General features: G+C 38.9%; 28 non-coding genes across 28 annotated transcripts; all 28 read right to left on the reverse strand.

The window, feature by feature from the left end:
* Positions 1–712: 712 nt before the first annotated feature.
* TRNAP-AGG (transfer RNA proline (anticodon AGG)) lies at positions 713–784 on the reverse strand. The gene has a single exon. It is a non-coding gene; the product is annotated as a tRNA-Pro (tRNA).
* Positions 785–1605: 821 nt separating this feature from the next.
* Positions 1606–1677, reverse strand: TRNAP-AGG (transfer RNA proline (anticodon AGG)). Its single transcript has one exon. It is a non-coding gene; the product is annotated as a tRNA-Pro (tRNA).
* A 455-nt stretch (positions 1678–2132) lies between these two features.
* On the reverse strand, positions 2133–2204 carry TRNAP-CGG (transfer RNA proline (anticodon CGG)). The gene has a single exon. It is a non-coding gene; the product is annotated as a tRNA-Pro (tRNA).
* A 790-nt stretch (positions 2205–2994) lies between these two features.
* TRNAP-AGG (transfer RNA proline (anticodon AGG)) lies at positions 2995–3066 on the reverse strand. The gene has a single exon. It is a non-coding gene; the product is annotated as a tRNA-Pro (tRNA).
* Positions 3067–3887: 821 nt separating this feature from the next.
* TRNAP-AGG (transfer RNA proline (anticodon AGG)) lies at positions 3888–3959 on the reverse strand. The gene has a single exon. It is a non-coding gene; the product is annotated as a tRNA-Pro (tRNA).
* A 454-nt stretch (positions 3960–4413) lies between these two features.
* TRNAP-CGG (transfer RNA proline (anticodon CGG)) lies at positions 4414–4485 on the reverse strand. Its single transcript has one exon. It is a non-coding gene; the product is annotated as a tRNA-Pro (tRNA).
* A 789-nt stretch (positions 4486–5274) lies between these two features.
* On the reverse strand, positions 5275–5346 carry TRNAP-AGG (transfer RNA proline (anticodon AGG)). Its single transcript has one exon. It is a non-coding gene; the product is annotated as a tRNA-Pro (tRNA).
* Positions 5347–6168: 822 nt separating this feature from the next.
* Positions 6169–6240, reverse strand: TRNAP-AGG (transfer RNA proline (anticodon AGG)). The gene has a single exon. It is a non-coding gene; the product is annotated as a tRNA-Pro (tRNA).
* Positions 6241–6710: 470 nt separating this feature from the next.
* On the reverse strand, positions 6711–6782 carry TRNAP-CGG (transfer RNA proline (anticodon CGG)). Its single transcript has one exon. It is a non-coding gene; the product is annotated as a tRNA-Pro (tRNA).
* Positions 6783–7571: 789 nt separating this feature from the next.
* On the reverse strand, positions 7572–7643 carry TRNAP-AGG (transfer RNA proline (anticodon AGG)). The gene has a single exon. It is a non-coding gene; the product is annotated as a tRNA-Pro (tRNA).
* An 821-nt stretch (positions 7644–8464) lies between these two features.
* On the reverse strand, positions 8465–8536 carry TRNAP-AGG (transfer RNA proline (anticodon AGG)). The gene has a single exon. It is a non-coding gene; the product is annotated as a tRNA-Pro (tRNA).
* A 792-nt stretch (positions 8537–9328) lies between these two features.
* Positions 9329–9400, reverse strand: TRNAP-UGG (transfer RNA proline (anticodon UGG)). The gene has a single exon. It is a non-coding gene; the product is annotated as a tRNA-Pro (tRNA).
* Positions 9401–10221: 821 nt separating this feature from the next.
* Positions 10222–10293, reverse strand: TRNAP-CGG (transfer RNA proline (anticodon CGG)). The gene has a single exon. It is a non-coding gene; the product is annotated as a tRNA-Pro (tRNA).
* A 789-nt stretch (positions 10294–11082) lies between these two features.
* On the reverse strand, positions 11083–11154 carry TRNAP-AGG (transfer RNA proline (anticodon AGG)). Its single transcript has one exon. It is a non-coding gene; the product is annotated as a tRNA-Pro (tRNA).
* An 821-nt stretch (positions 11155–11975) lies between these two features.
* On the reverse strand, positions 11976–12047 carry TRNAP-AGG (transfer RNA proline (anticodon AGG)). Its single transcript has one exon. It is a non-coding gene; the product is annotated as a tRNA-Pro (tRNA).
* A 455-nt stretch (positions 12048–12502) lies between these two features.
* On the reverse strand, positions 12503–12574 carry TRNAP-CGG (transfer RNA proline (anticodon CGG)). The gene has a single exon. It is a non-coding gene; the product is annotated as a tRNA-Pro (tRNA).
* A 792-nt stretch (positions 12575–13366) lies between these two features.
* On the reverse strand, positions 13367–13438 carry TRNAP-AGG (transfer RNA proline (anticodon AGG)). Its single transcript has one exon. It is a non-coding gene; the product is annotated as a tRNA-Pro (tRNA).
* A 791-nt stretch (positions 13439–14229) lies between these two features.
* Positions 14230–14301, reverse strand: TRNAP-UGG (transfer RNA proline (anticodon UGG)). The gene has a single exon. It is a non-coding gene; the product is annotated as a tRNA-Pro (tRNA).
* An 821-nt stretch (positions 14302–15122) lies between these two features.
* TRNAP-CGG (transfer RNA proline (anticodon CGG)) lies at positions 15123–15194 on the reverse strand. Its single transcript has one exon. It is a non-coding gene; the product is annotated as a tRNA-Pro (tRNA).
* A 789-nt stretch (positions 15195–15983) lies between these two features.
* TRNAP-UGG (transfer RNA proline (anticodon UGG)) lies at positions 15984–16055 on the reverse strand. Its single transcript has one exon. It is a non-coding gene; the product is annotated as a tRNA-Pro (tRNA).
* An 818-nt stretch (positions 16056–16873) lies between these two features.
* On the reverse strand, positions 16874–16945 carry TRNAP-AGG (transfer RNA proline (anticodon AGG)). The gene has a single exon. It is a non-coding gene; the product is annotated as a tRNA-Pro (tRNA).
* An 810-nt stretch (positions 16946–17755) lies between these two features.
* On the reverse strand, positions 17756–17827 carry TRNAP-AGG (transfer RNA proline (anticodon AGG)). The gene has a single exon. It is a non-coding gene; the product is annotated as a tRNA-Pro (tRNA).
* A 455-nt stretch (positions 17828–18282) lies between these two features.
* TRNAP-AGG (transfer RNA proline (anticodon AGG)) lies at positions 18283–18354 on the reverse strand. The gene has a single exon. It is a non-coding gene; the product is annotated as a tRNA-Pro (tRNA).
* An 821-nt stretch (positions 18355–19175) lies between these two features.
* Positions 19176–19247, reverse strand: TRNAP-AGG (transfer RNA proline (anticodon AGG)). Its single transcript has one exon. It is a non-coding gene; the product is annotated as a tRNA-Pro (tRNA).
* Positions 19248–19702: 455 nt separating this feature from the next.
* TRNAP-CGG (transfer RNA proline (anticodon CGG)) lies at positions 19703–19774 on the reverse strand. Its single transcript has one exon. It is a non-coding gene; the product is annotated as a tRNA-Pro (tRNA).
* Positions 19775–20563: 789 nt separating this feature from the next.
* TRNAP-AGG (transfer RNA proline (anticodon AGG)) lies at positions 20564–20635 on the reverse strand. The gene has a single exon. It is a non-coding gene; the product is annotated as a tRNA-Pro (tRNA).
* An 821-nt stretch (positions 20636–21456) lies between these two features.
* TRNAP-AGG (transfer RNA proline (anticodon AGG)) lies at positions 21457–21528 on the reverse strand. The gene has a single exon. It is a non-coding gene; the product is annotated as a tRNA-Pro (tRNA).
* Positions 21529–21983: 455 nt separating this feature from the next.
* Positions 21984–22055, reverse strand: TRNAP-CGG (transfer RNA proline (anticodon CGG)). Its single transcript has one exon. It is a non-coding gene; the product is annotated as a tRNA-Pro (tRNA).
* Between the last annotated feature and the right edge of the window lie 691 nt (positions 22056–22746).

Below are 22746 nucleotides of genomic sequence, written 5' to 3' on the forward strand. Positions count from 1 at the left end.
GCTGAGAGATAATGAGCATTTTTGGCACAAAAAAGTTTTGAAATTGCTCTTAATCCAAGATGTTGGTTTGAAAATGCATGGTTATAGACTTGTACGAACAGCAATATCACTTTTCTATAACAAAAACAATTATATGGGAACCAATATTTAAGGACATTTCTAACTTGACTCACCACACACTCTAACAATCTATTGAGATGAATACAACTCAGGTCGCAGGAGTCTTCGTGTATTGTCCTCATGATGGCCGACTCATCCCAGAAAAAAAAACGACCGGGCTTGGAATCCGGAACTTCTTGCATTCAAAGCGAGAACCATACCCGAGACCAACAAGCTACCTTTGTGTCCACATAACGCATAAATACGAGTACTTGTATACGAGGCTTCATATAAAAATCATAACTTTTGAATAGTAAACTGAAAGAGAATAGGACAATGAGTCAAGAATTAGCCCAGATTGAGTCAGGCACAAACCATTTCAATGATGCGATTTCGTGAATTGCTTATTTTACACCAATTTTGATTTTAATCATGGTATCATCATTGGTGTCAATAAATTATCATGATTGCTAATTTATGGATGAACGGAGTCCCTACGCTATGTGATTGATAGCATTGATTGCCCATACCTCAGCATAATGTGCAGCAAAAGTTGTGAAGATAAAAGCCAGGGCCAGTTCAAAAATGACCAATCGCCAAGAAAATGGTGCTTGGGCTCGTCCGGGATTTGAACCCGGGACCTCTCGCACCCTAAGCGAGAATCATACCCCTAGACCAACGAGCCACTCATCTTCAACCAGTGAATAATGTTTGAAAATGAGGTTCAATGAACACTTAGATTATCTCATGAGATGTAACTTTGCTGAGAGATAATTAGCATTTTTGGCACAAATATGTTTTGAAAGTGTTCTTAATACTAAGATGTTGGTTTGAAAATGCATGGTTATAGACTTGTACGAACAGCAAAATGACTTTGCTATAACAAAGACAATGATATGGGAACCAATATGTAAGGACATTTCTAACTTTACTCACCACACACTCTAACACTCTATTGAGATGAATACAATTCAGGTCGCAGGAGTCCTCGTGTATTGTCCTTATAATTGTCTACTCATCCCAGAAAAATAAAACTTCCGGGCTTGGAATTCGGAACTTCTTGCATCCAAAGCGAAAACCATACCCCTAGACCAACAAGCAACCTTTGCGTCCACATGACGCATGAATACGAATACTTGTATACGAGGCTTCATTAAAAAGCATGACTTTTGAATAGTAAATTGACAGAGAATAAGACAATGAGTCAAGAATTTGCCCAGATGGAGTCAGGCACAAACCCTTTCAAAGACGCGATTTCTTGAATTGCTTATTTTACACTAATTTAGATTTTAATCATGATATCATCACTGGTGTCAAGTTATTATCATGATATAAAGGCAATTGCTAATTTATTGATGAACGAAGGAGTCCCGACGCCATGTCATTGATAGTATTGATTGACCATACCTCAACATGCTGTGCAGCAAAAGTTGTGAAGATAAAAGCCAGGGCCAGTTCAAAATTGACTTGGGTTTTTGTCGACCAATACCAAAGAAAATGGCGCTTGGGCTCGTCCGGGATTTGAACCCGGGACCTCTCGCACCCTAAGCGAGAATCATACCCCTAGACCAACGAGCCACTCATCTTCAACCAGTGAATAATGTTTGAAAATGAGGTTCAATCAACACTTCGATTATCTCATGAGATGTAACTTTGCTGAGAGATAATGAACATTTTTGGCACAAATAAGTTTTGACAATGTTTTTAATGCAAGATATTGGTTGAAAATGCATGGATATAGACTTGTACGAACAGCAATATGACTTTGCCCAGATTTAGTCAGGCTAAAATCCATTTCAATGATGCGATTTCGTGAATTGCTTATTTTACACCAATTTAGATTTTAATCATGGCATCATCATTGGTGTCAAGATATTATCATGATTGCTAATTTATGGATGAACGAAGGAGTCCCTACGCTATGTCATTGATAGCATTGATTGACCATACCTCAACATGCTGTGCAGCAAAAGTTGTGAAGATAAAAGCCAGGGCCAGTTCAAAAATGACCAATCCCCAAGAAAATGGTGCTTGGGCTCGTCCGGGATTTGAACCCGGGACCTCTCGCACCCGAAGCGAGAATCATACCCCTAGACCAACGAGCCACTCATCCTCAAGCAGTGAATAATGTATGAAAATGAGGTTCAATCAACACTTCGATTATCTCATGAGATGTAATTTTGCTGAGAGATAATGAGCATTTTTGGCACAAAAAAGTTTTGAAATTGCTCTTAATCCAAGATGTTGGTTTGAAAATGCATGGTTATAGACTTGTACGAACAGCAATATCACTTTTCTATAACAAAAACAATTATATGGGAACCAATATTTAAGGACATTTCTAACTTGACTCACCACACACTCTAACAATCTATTGAGATGAATACAACTCAGGTCGCAGGAGTCTTCGTGTATTGTCCTCATGATGGCCGACTCATCCCAGAAAAAAAAACGACCGGGCTTGGAATCCGGAACTTCTTGCATTCAAAGCGAGAACCATACCCGAGACCAACAAGCTACCTTTGTGTCCACATAACGCATAAATACGAGTACTTGTATACGAGGCTTCATAGTAAAAATCATAACTTTTGAATAGTAAACTGAAAGAGAATAGGACAATGAGTCAAGAATTAGCCCAGATTGAGTCAGGCACAAACCCTTTCAATGATGCGATTTCGTGAATTGCTTATTTTACACCAATTTTGATTTTAATCATGGTATCATCATTGGTGTCAATAAATTATCATGATTGCTAATTTATGGATGAACGGAGTCCCTACGCTATGTGATTGATAGCATTGATTGCCCATACCTCAGCATAATGTGCAGCAAAAGTTGTGAAGATAAAAGCCAGGGCCAGTTCAAAAATGACCAATCGCCAAGAAAATGGTGCTTGGGCTCGTCCGGGATTTGAACCCGGGACCTCTCGCACCCTAAGCGAGAATCATACCCCTAGACCAACGAGCCACTCATCTTCAACCAGTGAATAATGTTTGAAAATGAGGTTCAATGAACACTTAGATTATCTCATGAGATGTAACTTTGCTGAGAGATAATTAGCATTTTTGGCACAAATATGTTTTGAAAGTGTTCTTAATACTAAGATGTTGGTTTGAAAATGCATGGTTATAGACTTGTACGAACAGCAAAATGACTTTGCTATAACAAAGACAATGATATGGGAACCAATATGTAAGGACATTTCTAACTTTACTCACCACACACTCTAACACTCTATTGAGATGAATACAATTCAGGTCGCAGGAGTCCTCGTGTATTGTCCTTATAATTGTCTACTCATCCCAGAAAAATAAAACTTCCGGGCTTGGAATTCGGAACTTCTTGCATCCAAAGCGAAAACCATACCCCTAGACCAACAAGCAACCTTTGCGTCCACATGACGCATGAATACGAATACTTGTATACGAGGCTTCATTAAAAAGCATGACTTTTGAATAGTAAATTGACAGAGAATAAGACAATGAGTCAAGAATTTGCCCAGATGGAGTCAGGCACAAACCCTTTCAAAGACGCGATTTCTTGAATTGCTTATTTTACACTAATTTAGATTTTAATCATGATATCATCACTGGTGTCAAGTTATTATCATGATATAAAGGCAATTGCTAATTTATTGATGAACGAAGGAGTCCCGACGCCATGTCATTGATAGTATTGATTGACCATACCTCAACATGCTGTGCAGCAAAAGTTGTGAAGATAAAAGCCAGGGCCAGTTCAAAATTGACTTGGGTTTTTGTCGACCAATACCAAAGAAAATGGCGCTTGGGCTCGTCCGGGATTTGAACCCGGGACCTCTCGCACCCTAAGCGAGAATCATACCCCTAGACCAACGAGCCACTCATCTGCAACCAGTGAATAATGTTTGAAAATGAGGTTCAATCAACACTTCGATTATCTCATGAGATGTAACTTTGCTGAGAGATAATGAACATTTTTGGCACAAATAAGTTTTGACAATGTTTTAATGCAAGATATTGGTTGAAAATGCATGGATATAGACTTGTACGAACAGCAATATGACTTTGCCCAGATTTAGTCAGGCTAAAAACCATTTCAATGATGCGATTTCGTGAATTGCTTATTTTACACCAATTTAGATTTTAATCATGGCATCATCATTGGTGTCAAGATATTATCATGATTGCTAATTTATGGATGAACGAAGGAGTCCCTACGCTATGTCATTGATAGCATTGATTGACCATACCTCAACATGCTGTGCAGCAAAAGTTGTGAAGATAAAAGCCAGGGCCAGTTCAAAAATGACCAATCCCCAAGAAAATGGTGCTTGGGCTCGTCCGGGATTTGAACCCGGGACCTCTCGCACCCGAAGCGAGAATCAGACCCCTAGACCAACGAGCCACTCATCCTCAAGCAGTGAATAATGTATGAAAATGAGGTTCAATCAACACTTCGATTATCTCATGAGATGTAATTTTGCTGAGAGATAATGAGCATTTTTGGCACAAAAAAGTTTTGAAATTGCTCTTAATCCAAGATGTTGGTTTGAAAATGCATGGTTATAGACTTGTACGAACAGCAATATCACTTTTCTATAACAAAAACAATTATATGGGAACCAATATTTAAGGACATTTCTAACTTGACTCACCACACACTCTAACAATCTATTGAGATGAATACAACTCAGGTCGCAGGAGTCTTCGTGTATTGTCCTCATGATGGCCGACTCATCCCAGAAAAAAAAACGACCGGGCTTGGAATCCGGAACTTCTTGCATTCAAAGCGAGAACCATACCCGAGACCAACAAGCTACCTTTGTGTCCACATAACGCATAAATACGAGTACTTGTATACGAGGCTTCATGTAAAAATCATAACTTTTGAATAGTAAACTGAAAGAGAATAGGACAATGAGTCAAGAATTAGCCCAGATTGAGTCAGGCACAAACCCTTTCAATGATGCGATTTCGTGAATTGCTTATTTTACACCAATTTTGATTTTAATCATGGTATCATCATTGGTGTCAATAAATTATCATGATTGCTAATTTATGGATGAACGGAGTCCCTACGCTATGTGATTGATAGCATTGATTGCCCATACCTCAGCATAATGTGCAGCAAAAGTTGTGAAGATAAAAGCCAGGGCCAGTTCAAAAATGACCAATCGCCAAGAAAATGGTGCTTGGGCTCGTCCGGGATTTGAACCCGGGACCTCTCGCACCCTAAGCGAGAATCATACCCCTAGACCAACGAGCCACTCATCTTCAACCAGTGAATAATGTTTGAAAATGAGGTTCAATGAACACTTAGATTATCTCATGAGATGTAACTTTGCTGAGAGATAATTAGCATTTTTGGCACAAATATGTTTTGAAAGTGTTCTTAATACTAAGATGTTGGTTTGAAAATGCATGGTTATAGACTTGTACGAACAGCAAAATGACTTTGCTATAACAAAGACAATGATATGGGAACCAATATGTAAGGACATTTCTAACTTTACTCACCACACACTCTAACACTTCTATTGAGATGAATACAATTCAGGTCGCAGGAGGCCTCGTGTATTGTCCTTATAATTGTCTACTCATCCCAGAAAAATAAAACTTCCGGGCTTGGAATTCGGAACTTCTTGCATCCAAAGCGAAAACCATACCCCTAGACCAACAAGCAACCTTTGCGTCCACATGACGCATGAATACGAATACTTGTATACGAGGCTTCATTAAAAAGCATGACTTTTGAATAGTAAATTGACAGAGAATAGGACAATGAGTCAAGCATTGGCCCAGATGGAGTCAGGCACAAACCCTTTCAAAGACGCGATTTCTTGAATTGCTTATTTTACATTAATTTAGATTTTAATCATGATATCATCACTGGTGTCAAGTTATTATCATGATATAAAGGCAATTGCTAATTTATTGATGAACGAAGGAGTCCCGACGCCATGTCATTGATAGTATTGATTGACCATACCTCAACATGCTGTGCAGCAAAAGTTGTGAAGATAAAAGCCAGGGCCAGTTCAAAATTGACTTGGGTTTTTGTCGACCAATACCAAAGAAAATGGCGCTTGGGCTCGTCCGGGATTTGAACCCGGGACCTCTCGCACCCTAAGCGAGAATCATACCCCTCGACCAACGAGCCACTCATCGTCAACCAGTGAATAATGTTTGAAAATGAGGTTCAATCAACACTTCGATTATCTCATGAGATGTAACTTTGCTGAGAGATAATGAACATTTTTGGCACAAATAAGTTTTGACAATGTTTTTAATGCAAGATATTGGTTGAAAATGCATGGATATAGACTTGTACGAACAGCAATATGACTTTGCCCAGATTTAGTCAGGCTAAAAACCATTTCAATGATGCGATTTCGTGAATTGCTTATTTTACACCAATTTAGATTTTAATCATGGCATCATCATTGGTGTCAAGATATTATCATGATTGCTAATTTATGGATGAACGAAGGAGTCCCTACGCTATGTCATTGATAGCATTGATTGACCATACCTCAACATGCTGTGCAGCAAAAGTTGTGAAGATAAAAGCCAGGGCCAGTTCAAAATTGACTTGGTCTTTGTCGACAAAACCCCAAGAAAATGGTGCTTGGGCTCGTCCGGGATTTGAACCCGGGACCTCTCGCACCCGAAGCGAGAATCATACCCCTAGACCAACGAGCCACTCATCCTCAAGCAGTGAATAATGTATAAAATGAGGTTCAATCAACACTTCGATTATCTCATGAGATGTAACTTTGCTGAGAGATAATGAGCATTTTTGGCACAAAAAAGTTTTGAAATTGCTCTTAATCCAAGATGTTGGTTTGAAAATGCATGGTTATAGACTTGTACGAACAGCAATATCACTTTTCTATAACAAAAACAATTATATGGGAACCAATATTTAAGGACATTTCTAACTTGACTCACCACACACTCTAACAATCTATTGAGATGAATACAACTCAGGTCGCAGGAGTCTTCGTGTATTGTCCTCATGATGGCCGACTCATCCCAGAAAAAAAAACAGACAGGGCTTGGAATCCGGAACTTCTTGCATTCAAAGCGAGAACCATACCCGAGACCAACAAGCTACCTTTGTGTCCACATAACGCATAAATACGAGTACTTGTATACGAGGCTTCATGTAAAAATCATAACTTTTGAATAGTAAACTGAAAGAGAATAGGACAATGAGTCAAGAATTAGCCCAGATTGAGTCAGGCACAAACCCTTTCAATGATGCGATTTCGTGAATTGCTTATTTTACACCAATTTTGATTTTAATCATGGTATCATCATTGGTGTCAATAAATTATCATGATTGCTAATTTATGGATGAACGGAGTCCCTACGCTATGTGATTGATAGCATTGATTGCCCATACCTCAGCATGATGTGCAGCAAAAGTTGTGAAGATAAAAGCCAGGGCCAGTTCAAAAATGACCAATCGCCAAGAAAATGGTGCTTGGGCTCGTCCGGGATTTGAACCCGGGACCTCTCGCACCCTAAGCGAGAATCATACCCCTAGACCAACGAGCCACTCATCTTCAACCAGTGAATAATGTTTGAAAATGAGGTTCAATGAACACTTAGATTATCTCATTAGATGTAACTTTGCTGAGAGATAATTAGCATTTTTGGCACAAATATGTTTTGAAAGTGTTCTTAATACTAAGATGTTGGTTTGAAAATGCATGGTTATAGACTTGTACGAACAGCAAAATGACTTTGCTATAACAAAGACAATGATATGGGAACCAATATGTAAGGACATTTCTAACTTTACTCACCACACACTCTAACACTCTATTGAGATGAATACAATTCAGGTCGCAGGAGTCCTCGTGTATTGTCCTTAGAATTGTCTACTCATCCCAGAAAAATAAAACTTCCGGGCTTGGAATTCGGAACTTCTTGCATCCAAAGCGAAAACCATACCCCTAGACCAACAAGCAACCTTTGCGTCCACATGACGCATGAATACGAATACTTGTATACGAGGCTTCATTAAAAAGCATGACTTTTGAATAGTAAATTGACAGAGAATAGGACAATGAGTCAAGAATTTGCCCAGATGGAGTCAGGCACAAACCCTTTCAAAGACGCGATTTCTTGAATTGCTTATTTTACACTAATTTAGATTTTAATCATGATATCATCACTGGTGTCAAGTTATTATCATGATATAAAGGCAATTGCTAATTTATTGATGAACGAAGGAGTCCCGACGCCATGTCATTGATAGTATTGATTGACCATACCTCAACATGCTGTGCAGCAAAAGTTGTGAAGATAAAAGCCAGGGCCAGTTCAAAATTGACTTGGGTTTTTGTCGACCAATACCAAAGAAGATGGCGCTTGGGCTCGTCCGGGATTTGAACCCGGGACCTCTCGCACCCTAAGCGAGAATCATACCCCTAGACCAACGAGCCACTCATCTTCAACCAGTGAATAATGTTTGAAAATGAGGTTCAATGAACACTTAGATTATCTCATGAGATGTAACTTTGCTGAGAGATAATTAGCATTTTTGGCACAAATATGTTTTGAAAGTGTTCTTAATACTAAGATGTTGGTTTGAAAATTCATGGTTATAGACTTGTACGAACAGCAAAATGACTTTGCTATAACAAAGACAATGATATGGGAACCAATATGTAAGGACATTTCTAACTTTACTCACCACACACTCTAACACTCTATTGAGATGAATACAATTCAGGTCGCAGGAGTCCTCGAGTATTGTCCTTATAATTGTCTACTCATCCCAGAAAAATAAAACTTCCGGGCTTGGAATTCGGAACTTCTTGCATCCAAAGCGAAAACCATACCCCTAGACCAACAAGCAACCTTTGCGTCCACATGACGCATGAATACGAATACTTGTATACGAGGCTTCATGTAAAAATCATAACTTTTGAATAGTAAACTGAAAGAGAATAGGACAATGAGTCAAGAATTAGCCCAGATTGAGTCAGGCACAAACCCTTTCAATGATGCGATTTCGTGAATTGCTTATTTTACACCAATTTTGATTTTAATCATGGTATCATCATTGGTGTCAATAAATTATCATGATTGCTAATTTATGGATGAACGGAGTCCCTACGCTATGTGATTGATAGCATTGATTGCCCATACCTCAGCATGATGTGCAGCAAAAGTTGTGAAGATAAAAGCCAGGGCCAGTTCAAAATTGACCAGTCCCAAAGAAAATGGTGCCTGGGCTCGTCCGGGATTTGAACCCGGGACCTCTCGCACCCAAAGCGAGAATCATACCCCTAGACCAACGAGCCACTCTTCTTCAAGCTGCGAATAATGTATGAAAATGAGGTTCAATGAACACTTCGATTATCTCATGAGTAGTAACTTTGCTGAGAGATAATTAGCATTTTTGGCACAAATATGTTTTGAAAGTGTTCTTAATACTAAGATGTTGGTTTGAAAATGCATGGTTATAGACTTGTACGAACAGCAATATGACTTTGCTATAACAAAGACAATGATATGGGAACCAATATGTAAGGACATTTCTAACTTTACTCACCACACACTCTAACACTCTATTGAGATGAATACAATTCAGGTCGCAGGAGTCCTCGTGTATTGTCCTTATAATTGTCTTCTCATCCCAGAAAAATAAAACTTCCGGGCTTGGAATTCGGAACTTCTTGCATCCAAAGCGAAAACCATACCCCTAGACCAACAAGCAACCTTTGCGTCCACATGACGCATAAATACGAATACTTGTATACGAGGCTTCATTAAAAAGCATGACATTTGAATAGTAAATTGACAGAGAATAGGACAATGAGTCAAGAATTAGCCCAGATTGAGTCAGGCACAAACCCTTTCAATGATGCGATTTCGTGAATTGCTTATTTTACACTAATTTAGATTTTAATCATGATATCATCATTGGTGTCAAGTTATTGTCATGATATAAAGGCAATTGCTAATTTATTGATGAACGAATGAGTCCCGACGCCATGTCATTGATAGTATTGATTGGCCATACCTCAACATGTTGTGCAGCAAAAGTTGTGAAGATAAAAGCCAGGGCCAGTTCAAAATTGACTTGGGTTTTTGTCGACCAATCCCAAAGAAAATGGCGCTTGGGCTCGTCCGGGATTTGAACCCGGGACCTCTCGCACCCGAAGCGAGAATCATACCCCTAGACCAACGAGCCACTCATCCTCAAGCAGTGAATAATGTATGAAAATGAGGTTCAATCAACACTTCGATTATCTCATGAGATGTAACTTTGCTGAGAGATAATTAGCATTTTTGGCACAAAAAAGTTTTGAAATTGCTCTTAATCCAAGATGTTGGTTTGAAAATGCATGGTTATAGACTTGTACGAACAGCAATATCACTTTTCTATAACAAAAACAATTATATGGGAACCAATATTTAAGGACATTTCTAACTTGACTCACCACACACTCTAACAATCTATTGAGATGAATACAACTCAGGTCGCAGGAGTCTTCGTGTATTGTCCTCATGATGGCCGACTCATCCCAGAAAAAAAAACGACCGGGCTTGGAATCCGGAACTTCTTGCATTCAAAGCGAGAACCATACCCGAGACCAACAAGCTACCTTTGTGTCCACATAACGCATAAATACGAGTACTTGTATACGAGGCTTCATATAAAAATCATAACTTTTGAATAGTAAACTGAAAGAGAATAGGACAATGAGTCAAGAATTAGCCCAGATTGAGTCAGGCACAAACCCTTTCAATGATGCGATTTCGTGAATTGCTTATTTTACACCAATTTTGATTTTAATCATGGTATCATCATTGGTGTCAATAAATTATCATGATTGCTAATTTATGGATGAACGGAGTCCCTACGCTATGTGATTGATAGCATTGATTGCCCATACCTCAGCATGATGTGCAGCAAAAGTTGTGAAGATAAAAGCCAGGGCCAGTTCAAAAATGACCAATCGCCAAGAAAATGGTGCTTGGGCTCGTCCGGGATTTGAACCCGGGACCTCTCGCACCCTAAGCGAGAATCATACCCCTAGACCAACGAGCCACTCATCTTCAACCAGTGAATAATGTTTGAAAATGAGGTTCAATGAACACTTAGATTATCTCATGAGATGTAACTTTGCTGAGAGATAATTAGCATTTTTGGCACAAATATGTTTTGAAAGTGTTCTTAATACTAAGATGTTGGTTTGAAAATGCATGGTTATAGACTTGTACGAACAGCAAAATGACTTTGCTATAACAAAGACAATGATATGGGAACCAATATGTAAGGACATTTCTAACTTTACTCACCACACACTCTAACACTCTATTGAGATGAATACAATTCAGGTCGCAGGAGTCCTCGTGTATTGTCCTTATAATTGTCTACTCATCCCAGAAAAATAAAACTTCCGGGCTTGGAATTCGGAACTTCTTGCATCCAAAGCGAAAACCATACCCCTAGACCAACAAGCAACCTTTGCGTCCACATGACGCATGAATACGAATACTTGTATACGAGGCTTCATTAAAAAGCATGACTTTTGAATAGTAAATTGACAGAGAATAAGACAATGAGTCAAGAATTTGCCCAGATGGAGTCAGGCACAAACCCTTTCAAAGACGCGATTTCTTGAATTGCTTATTTTACACTAATTTAGATTTTAATCATGATATCATCACTGGTGTCAAGTTATTATCATGATATAAAGGCAATTGCTAATTTATTGATGAACGAAGGAGTCCCGACGCCATGTCATTGATAGTATTGATTGACCATACCTCAACATGCTGTGCAGCAAAAGTTGTGAAGATAAAAGCCAGGGCCAGTTCAAAATTGACTTGGGTTTTTGTCGACCAATACCAAAGAAAATGGCGCTTGGGCTCGTCCGGGATTTGAACCCGGGACCTCTCGCACCCTAAGCGAGAATCATACCCCTAGACCAACGAGCCACTCATCTTCAACCAGTGAATAATGTTTGAAAATGAGGTTCAATCAACACTTCGATTATCTCATGAGATGTAACTTTGCTGAGAGATAATGAACATTTTTGGCACAAATAAGTTTTGACAATGTTTTAATGCAAGATATTGGTTGAAAATGCATGGATATAGACTTGTACGAACAGCAATATGACTTTGCCCAGATTTAGTCAGGCTAAAAACCATTTCAATGATGCGATTTCGTGAATTGCTTATTTTACACCAATTTAGATTTTAATCATGGCATCATTCATTGGTGTCAAGATATTATCATGATTGCTAATTTATGGATGAACGAAGGAGTCCCTACGCTATGTCATTGATAGCATTGATTGACCATACCTCAACATGCTGTGCAGCAAAAGTTGTGAAGATAAAAGCCAGGGCCAGTTCAAAAATGACCAATCCCCAAGAAAATGGTGCTTGGGCTCGTCCGGGATTTGAACCCGGGACCTCTCGCACCCGAAGCGAGAATCATACCCCTAGACCAACGAGCCACTCATCCTCAAGCAGTGAATAATGTATGAAAATGAGGTTCAATCAACACTTCGATTATCTCATGAGATGTAACTTTGCTGAGAGATAATTAGCATTTTTGGCACAAATATGTTTTGAAAGTGTTCTTAATACTAAGATGTTGGTTTGAAAATGCATGGTTATAGACTTGTACGAACAGCAATATGACTTTGCTATAACAAAGACAATGATATGGGAACCAATATGTAAGGACATTTCTAACTTTACTCACCACACACTCTAACACTCTATTGAGATGAATACAATTCAGGTCGCAGGAGTCCTCGTGTATTGTCCTTATAATTGTCTACTCATCCCAGAAAAATAAAACTTCCGGGCTTGGAATTCGGAACTTCTTGCATCCAAAGCGAAAACCATACCCCTAGACCAACAAGCAACCTTTGCGTCCACATGACGCATGAATACGAATACTTGTATACGAGGCTTCATGTAAAAATCATAACTTTTGAATAGTAAACTGAAAGAGAATAGGACAATGAGTCAAGAATTAGCCCAGATTGAGTCAGGCACAAACCCTTTCAATGATGCGATTTCGTGAATTGCTTATTTTACACCAATTTTGATTTTAATCATGGTATCATCATTGGTGTCAATAAATTATCATGATTGCTAATTTATGGATGAACGGAGTCCCTACGCTATGTGATTGATAGCATTGATTGCCCATACCACAGCATGATGTGCAGCAAAAGTTGTGAAGATAAAAGCCAGGGCCAGTTCAAAAATGACCAATCGCCAAGAAAATGGTGCTTGGGCTCGTCCGGGATTTGAACCCGGGACCTCTCGCACCCTAAGCGAGAATCATACCCCTAGACCAACGAGCCACTCATCTTCAACCAGTGAATAATGTTTGAAAATGAGGTTCAATGAACACTTAGATTATCTCATGAGATGTAACTTTGCTGAGAGATAATTAGCATTTTTGGCACAAATATGTTTTGAAAGTGTTCTTAATACTAAGATGTTGGTTTGAAAATGCATGGTTATAGACTTGTACGAACAGCAAAATGACTTTGCTATAACAAAGACAATGATATGGGAACCAATATGTAAGGACATTTCTAACTTTACTCACCACACACTCTAACATTCTATTGAGATGAATACAATTCAGGTCGCAGGAGTCCTCGTGTATTGTCCTTATAATTGTCTACTCATCCCAGAAAAATAAAACTTCCGGGCTTGGAATTCGGAACTTCTTGCATCCAAAGCGAAAACCATACCCCTAGACCAACAAGCAACCTTTGCGTCCACATGACGCATGAATACGAATACTTGTATACGAGGCTTCATTAAAAAGCATGACTTTTGAATAGTAAACTGAAAGAGAATAGGACAATGAGTCAAGAATTAGCCCAGATTGAGTCAGGCACAAACCCTTTCAATGATGCGATTTCGTGAATTGCTTATTTTACACCAATTTTGATTTTAATCATGGTATCATCATTGGTGTCAATAAATTATCATGATTGCTAATTTATGGATGAACGGAGTCCCTACGCTATGTCATTGATAGCATTGATTGCCCATACCTCAGCATGATGTGCAGCAAAAGTTGTGAAGATAAAAGCCAGGGCCAGTTCAAAATTGACCAGTCCCAAAGAAAATGGTGCCTGGGCTCGTCCGGGATTTGAACCCGGGACCTCTCGCACCCAAAGCGAGAATCATACCCCTAGACCAACGAGCCACTCTTCTTCAAGCTGCGAATAATGTATGAAAATGAGGTTCAATGAACACTTCGATTATCTCATGAGATGTAACTTTGCTGAGAGATAATTAGCATTTTTGGCACAAATATGTTTTGAAAGTGTTCTTAATACTAAGATGTTGGTTTGAAAATGCATGGTTATAGACTTGTACGAACAGCAATATGACTTTGCTATAACAAAGACAATGATATGGGAACCAATATGTAAGGACATTTCTAACTTTACTCACCACACACTCTAACACTCTATTGAGATGAATACAATTCAGGTCGCAGGAGTCCTCGTGTATTGTCCTTATAATTGTCTTCTCATCCCAGAAAAATAAAACTTCCGGGCTTGGAATTCGGAACTTCTTGCATCCAAAGCGAAAACCATACCCCTAGACCAACAAGCAACCTTTGCGTCCACATGACGCATAAATACGAATACTTGTATACGAGGCTTCATTAAAAAGCATGACATTTGAATAGTAAATTGACAGAGAATAGGACAATGAGTCAAGAATTAGCCCAGATTGAGTCAGGCACAAACCCTTTCAATGATGCGATTTCGTGAATTGCTTATTTTACACTAATTTAGATTTTAATCATGATATCATCATTGGTGTCAAGTTATTATCATGATATAAAGGCAATTGCTAATTTATTGATGAACGAATGAGTCCCGACGCCATGTCATTGATAGTATTGATTGGCCATACCTCAACATGTTGTGCAGCAAAAGTTGTGAAGATAAAAGCCAGGGCCAGTTCAAAATTGACTTGGGTTTTTGTCGACCAATCCCAAAGAAAATGGCGCTTGGGCTCGTCCGGGATTTGAACCCGGGACCTCTCGCACCCGAAGCGAGAATCATACCCCTAGACCAACGAGCCACTCATCCTCAAGCAGTTAATAATGTATGAAAATGAGGTTCAATGAACACTTCGATTATCTCATGAGATGTAACTTTGCTGAGAGATAATTAGCATTTTTGGCACAAATATGTTTTGAAAGTGTTCTTAATCCAAGATGTTGGTTTGAAAATGCATGGTTATAGACTTGTACGAACAGCAATATCACTTTTCTATAACAAAAACAATTATATGGGAACCAATATTTAAGGACATTTCTAACTTGACTCACCACACACTCTAACAATCTATTGAGATGAATACAACTCAGGTCGCAGGAGTCTTCGTGTATTGTCCTCATGATGGCCGACTCATCCCAGAAAAATAAAACTTCCGGGCTTGGAATTCGGAACTTCTTGCATCCAAAGCGAAAACCATACCCGAGACCAACAAGCTACCTTTGTGTCCACATAACGCATAAATACGAGTACTTGTATACGAGGCTTCATTAAAAAGCATGACATTTGAATAGTAAATTGACAGAGAATAGGACAATGAGTCAAGAATTAGCCCAGATTGAGTCAGGAACAAACCCTTTCAATGATGCGATTTCGTGAATTGCTTATTTTACACCAATTTTGATTTTAATCATGGTATCATCATTGGTGTCAATAAATTATCATGATTGCTAATTTATGGATGAACGGAGTCCCTACGCTATGTCATTGATAGCACTGATTGCCCATACCTCAGCATGATGTGCAGCAAAAATTGTGAAGATAAAAGCCAGGGCCAGTTCAAAATTGACCAGTCCCAAAGAAAATGGTGCCTGGGCTCGTCCGGGATTTGAACCCGGGACCTCTCGCACCCAAAGCGAGAATCATACCCCTAGACCAACGAGCCACTCTTCTTCAAGCTGCGAATAATGTATGAAAATGAGGTTCAATGAACACTTCGATTATCTCATGAGATGTAACTTTGCTGAGAGATAATTAGCATTTTTGGCACAAATAAGTTTTGAAAGTGTTCTTAATACTAAGATGTTGGTAGAAATCATTGTTATAGACTTGTACAAAAAGCAATATCACTTTGCTATAACAAAAACTGTGAAATGGAAACCAATATTTTACGAAATTTCTAACTATACTCATCACACACTCTAACACTTTATTGAGATAAATAAAACTCAGGTTGCAGGAGTCCTCATGTATTGTTCTTATAATTGTCTACTCATCCCAGAAAAAAAAAACTACCGGGCTTGGAAATCGGAACTTCTTGCATCCAAAGCGAAAACCATACCCCTAGACCAACAAGCAACCTTTGCGTCCACATGACGCATGAATACGAATACTTGTATACGAGGCTTCATTAAAAAGCATGACTTTTGAATAGTAAATTGACAGAGAATAGGACAATGAGTCAAGAATTTGCCCAGATGGAGTCAGGCACAAACCCTTTCAAAGACGCGATTTCTTGAATTGCTTATTTTACACTAATTTAGATTTTAATCATGATATCATCTCTGGTGTCAAGTTATTATCATGATATAAAGGCAATTGTTTATTTATTGATGAACGAAGGAGTCCCGACGCCATGTCATTGATAGTATTGATTGACCATACCTCAACATGCCGTGCAGCAAAAGTTGTGAAGATAAAAGCCAGGGCCAGTTCAAAATTGACTTGGGTTTTTGTCGACCAATACCAAAGAAAATGGCGCTTGGGCTCGTCTGGGATTTGAACCCGGGACCTCTCGCACCCTAGGTGAGAATCATACCCCTAGACCAACGAGCCACTCAACTTCAACCAGTGAATAATGTTTGAAAATGAGGTTCAATGCAACACTTCGATTATCTCATGAGATGTAACTTTGCTGAGAGATAATTAGCATTTTTGGCACAAAATATGTTTTGAAAGTGCTTCTTAATTCCAAGATGTTGGTTTGAAAATGCATGGTTATAGACTTGTACGAACAGCAATATCACTTTTCTATAACAAAAACAATTATATGGGAACCAATATTTAAGGACATTTCTAACTTGACTCACCACACACTCTAACAATCTATTGAGATGAATACAACTCAGGTCGCATGAGTCTTCGTGTATTGTCCTCATGATGGCCGACTCATCCCAGAAAAAGAAAACGACCGGGCTTGGAATCCGGAACTTCTTGCATTCAAAGCGAGAACCATACCCGAGACCAACAAGCTACCTTTGTGTCCACATAACGCATAAATACGAGTACTTGTATACGAGGCTTCATGTAAAAATCATAACTTTTGAATAGTAAACTGAAAGAGAATAGGACAATGAGTCAAGAATTAGCCCAGATTGAGTCAGGCACAAACCCTTTCAATGATGCGATTTCGTGAATTGCTTATTTTACACCAATTTTGATTTTAATCATGGTATCATCATTGGTGTCAATAAATTATCATGATTGCTAATTTATGGATGAACGGAGTCCCTACGCTATGTCATTGATAGCACTGATTGCCCATACCTCAGCATGATGTGCAGCAAAAGTTGTGAAGATAAAAGCCAGGGCCAGTTCAAAATTGGCTTGGGTTTTTGTCGACCAATACCAAAGAAAATGGCGCGTGGGCTCGTCCGGGATTTGAACCCGGGACCTCTCGCACCCTAAGCGAGAATCATACCCCTAGACCAACGAGCCACTCATCTTCAACCAGTGAATAATGTTTGAAAATGAGGTTCAATCAACACTTCGATTATCTCATGAGATGTAACTTTGCTGAGAGATAATGAACATTTTTGGCACAAATAAGTTTTGACAATGTTTTTAATGCAAGATATTGGCTGAAAATGCATGGATATAGACTTGTACGAACAGCAATATGACTTTGCCCAGATTTAGTCAGGCTAAAAACCATTTCAATGATGCGATTTCGTGAATTGCTTATTTTACACCAATTTAGATTTTAATCATGGCATCATCATTGGTGTCAAGATATTATCATGATTGCTAATTTATGGATGAACGAAGGAGTCCCTACGCTATGTGATTGATAGCATTGATTGACCATACCTCAACATGCTGTGCAGCAAAAGTTGTGAAGATAAAAGCCAGGGCCAGTTCAAAAATGACCAATCCCCAAGAAAATGGTGCTTGGGCTCGTCCGGGATTTGAACCCGGGACCTCTCGCACCCTAAGCGAGAATCATACCCCTAGACCAACGAGCCACTCATCTTCAACCAGTGAATAATGTCTGAAAATGAGGTTCAATGAACACTTAGATTATCTCATGAGATGTAACTTTGCTGAGAGATAATTAGCATTTTTGGCACAAATATGTTTTGAAAGTGTTCTTAATACTAAGATGTTGGTTTGAAAATGCATGGTTATAGACTTGTACGAACAGCAAAATGACTTTGCTATAACAAAGACAATGATATGGGAACCAATATGTAAGGACATTTCTAACTTTACTCACCACACACTCTAACACTCTATTGAGATGAATACAATTCAGGTCGCAGGAGTCCTCGTGTATTGTCCTCATAATTGTCTACTCATCCCAGAAAAATAAAACTTCCGGGCTTGGAATTCGGAACTTCTTGCATCCAAAGCGAAAACCATACCCCTAGACCAACAAGCAACCTTTGCGTCCACATGACGCATGAATACGAATACTTGTATACGAGGCTTCATTAAAAAGCATGACTTTTGAATAGTAAATTGACAGAGAATAGGACAATGAGTCAAGAATTTGCCCAGATGGAGTCAGGCACAAACCCTTTCAAAGACGCGATTTCTTGAATTGCTTATTTTACACTAATTTAGATTTTAATCATGATATCATCACTGGTGTCAAGTTATTATCATGATATAAAGGCAATTGCTAATTTATTGATGAACGAAGGAGTCCCGACGCCATGTCATTGATAGTATTGATTGACCATACCTCAACATGCTGTGCAGCAAAAGTTGTGAAGATAAAAGCCAGGGCCAGTTCAAAATTGGCTTGGGTTTTTGTCGACCAATACCAAAGAAAATGGCGCTTGGGCTCGTCCGGGATTTGAACCCGGGACCTCTCGCACCCTAAGCGAGAATCATACCCCTAGACCAACGAGCCACTCATCTTCAACCAGTGAATAATGTTTGAAAATGAGGTTCAATCAACACTTCGATTATCTCATGAGATGTAACTTTGCTGAGAGATAATGAACATTTTTGGCACAAATAAGTTTTGACAATGTTTTTAATGCAAGATATTGGTTGAAAATGCATGGATATAGACTTGTACGAACAGCAATATGACTTTGCCCAGATTTAGTCAGGCTAAAAACCATTTCAATGATGCGATTTCGTGAATTGCTTATTTTACACCAATTTAGATTTTAATCATGGCATCATCATTGGTGTCAAGATATTATCATGATTGCTAATTTATGGATGAACGAAGGAGTCCCTACGCTATGTCATTGATAGCATTGATTGATCATACCTCAACATGCTGTGCAGCAAAAGTTGTGAAGATAAAAGCCAGGGCCAGTTCAAAAATGACCAATCCCCAAGAAAATGGTGCTTGGGCTCGTCCGGGATTTGACCCCGGGACCTCTCGCACCCGAAGCGAGAATCATACCCCTAGACCAACGAGCCACTCATCCTCAAGCAGTGAATAATGTATGAAAATGAGGTTCAATCAACACTTCGATTATCTCATGAGATGTAATTTTGCTGAGAGATAATGAGCATTTTTGGCACAAAAAAGTTTTGAAATTGCTCTTAATCCAAGATGTTGGTTTGAAAATGCATGGTTATAGACTTGTACGAACGGCAATATCACTTTTCTATAACAAAAACAATTATATGGGAACCAATATTTAAGGACATTTCTAACTTGACTCACCACACACTCTAACAATCTATTGAGATGAATACAACTCAGGTCGCAGGAGTCTTCGTGTATTGTCCTCATGATGGCCGACTCATCCCAGAAAAAAAAACGACCGGGCTTGGAATCCGGAACTTCTTGCATTCAAAGCGAGAACCATACCCGAGACCAACAAGCTACCTTTGTGTCCACATAACGCATAAATACGAGTACTTGTATACGAGGCTTCATGTAAAAATCATAACTTTTGAATAGTAAACTGAAAGAGAATAGGACAATGAGTCAAGAATTAGCCCAGATTGAGTCAGGCACAAACCCTTTCAATGATGCGATTTCGTGAATTGCTTATTTTACACCAATTTTGATTTTAATCATGGTATCATCATTGGTGTCAATAAATTATCATGATTGCTAATTTATGGATGAACGGAGTCCCTACGCTATGTGATTGATAGCATTGATTGCCCATACCTCAGCATAATGTGCAGCAAAAGTTGTGAAGATAAAAGCCAGGGCCAGTTCAAAAATGACCAATCGCCAAGAAAATGGTGCTTGGGCTCGTCCGGGATTTGAACCCGGGACCTCTCGCACCCTAAGCGAGAATCATACCCCTAGACCAACGCGCCACTCATCTTCAACCAGTGAATAATGTTTGAAAATGAGGTTCAATGAACACTTAGATTATCTCATGAGATGTAACTTTGCTGAGAGATAATTAGCATTTTTGGCACAAATATGTTTTGAAAGTGTTCTTAATACTAAGATGTTGGTTTGAAAATGCATGGTTATAGACTTGTACGAACAGCAAAATGACTTTGCTATAACAAAGACAATGATATGGGAACCAATATGTAAGGACATTTCTAACTTTACTCACCACACACTCTAACACTCTATTGAGATGAATACAATTCAGGTAGCAGGAGTCCTCGTGTATTGTCCTCATAATTGTCTACTCATCCCAGAAAAATAAAACTTCCGGGCTTGGAATTCGGAACTTCTTGCATCCAAAGCGAAAACCATACCCCTAGACCAACAAGCAACCTTTGCGTCCACATGACGCATGAATACGAATACTTGTATACGAGGCTTCATTAAAAAGCATGACTTTTGAATAGTAAATTGACAGAGAATAGGACAATGAGTCAAGAATTTGCCCAGATGGAGTCAGGCACAAACCCTTTCAAAGACGCGATTTCTTGAATTGCTTATTTTACACTAATTTAGATTTTAATCATGATATCATCACTGGTGTCAAGTTATTATCATGATATAAAGGCAATTGCTAATTAATTGATGAACGAAGGAGTCCCGACGCCATGTCATTGATAGTATTGATTGACCATACCTCAACATGCTGTGCAGCAAAAGTTGTGAAGATAAAAGCCAGGGCCAGTTCAAAATTGACTTGGGTTTTTGTCGACCAATACCAAAGAAAATGGCGCTTGGGCTCGTCCGGGATTTGAACCCGGGACCTCTCGCACCCTAAGCGAGAATCATACCCCTAGACCAACGAGCCACTCATCTTCAACCAGTGAATAATGTTTGAAAATGAGGTTCAATCAACACTTCGATTATCTCATGAGATGTAACTTTGCTGAGAGATAATGAACATTTTTGGCACAAATAAGTTTTGACAATGTTTTTAATGCAAGATATTGGTTGAAAATGCATGGATATAGACTTGTACGAACAGCAATATGACTTTGCCCAGATTTAGTCAGGCTAAAAACCATTTCAATGATGCGATTTCGTGAATTGCTTATTTTACACCAATTTAGATTTTAATCATGGCATCATCATTGGTGTCAAGATATTATCATGATTGCTAATTTATGGATGAACGAAGGAGTCCCTACGCTATGTCATTGATAGCATTGATTGACCATACCTCAACATGCTGTGCAGCAAAAGTTGTGAAGATAAAAGCCAGGGCCAGTTCAAAAATGACCAATCCCCAAGAAAATGGTGCTTGGGCTCGTCCGGGATTTGAACCCGGGACCTCTCGCACCCGAAGCGAGAATCATACCCCTAGACCAACGAGCCACTCATCCTCAAGCAGTGAATAATGTATGAAAATGAGGTTCAATCAACACTTCGATTATCTCATGAGATGTAATTTTGCTGAGAGATAATGAGCATTTTTGGCACAAAAAAGTTTTGAAATTGCTCTTAATCCAAGATGTTGGTTTGAAAATGCATGGTTATAGACTTGTACGAACAGCAATATCACTTTTCTATAACAAAAACAATTATATGGGAACCAATATTTAAGGACATTTCTAACTTGACTCACCACACACTCTAACAATCTATTGAGATGAATACAACTCAGGTCGCAGGAGTCTTCGTGTATTGTCCTCATGATGGCCGACTCATCCCAGAAAAAAAAACGACCGGGCTTGGAATCCGGAACTTCTTGCATTCAAAGCGAGAACCATACCCGAGACCAACAAGCTACCTTTGTGTCCACATAACGCATAAATACGAGTACTTGTATACGAGGCTTCATGTAAAAATCATAACTTTTGAATAGTAAACTGAAAGAGAATAGGACAATGAGTCAAGAATTAGCCCAGATTGAGTCAGGCACAAACCCTTTCAATGATGCGATTTCGTGAATTGCTTATTTTACACCAATTTTGATTTTAATCATGGTATCATCATTGGTGTCAATAAATTATCATGATTGTTAATTTATGGATGAACGGAGTCCCTACGCTATGTCATTGATAGC

Source organism: Lethenteron reissneri, chromosome 39 (genome assembly GCF_015708825.2).
Source record: "Lethenteron reissneri isolate LAM-NWPU_2019-01 chromosome 39, ASM1570882v1, whole genome shotgun sequence".
Taxonomy (NCBI): Eukaryota; Metazoa; Chordata; class Hyperoartia; order Petromyzontiformes; family Petromyzontidae; genus Lethenteron; species Lethenteron reissneri.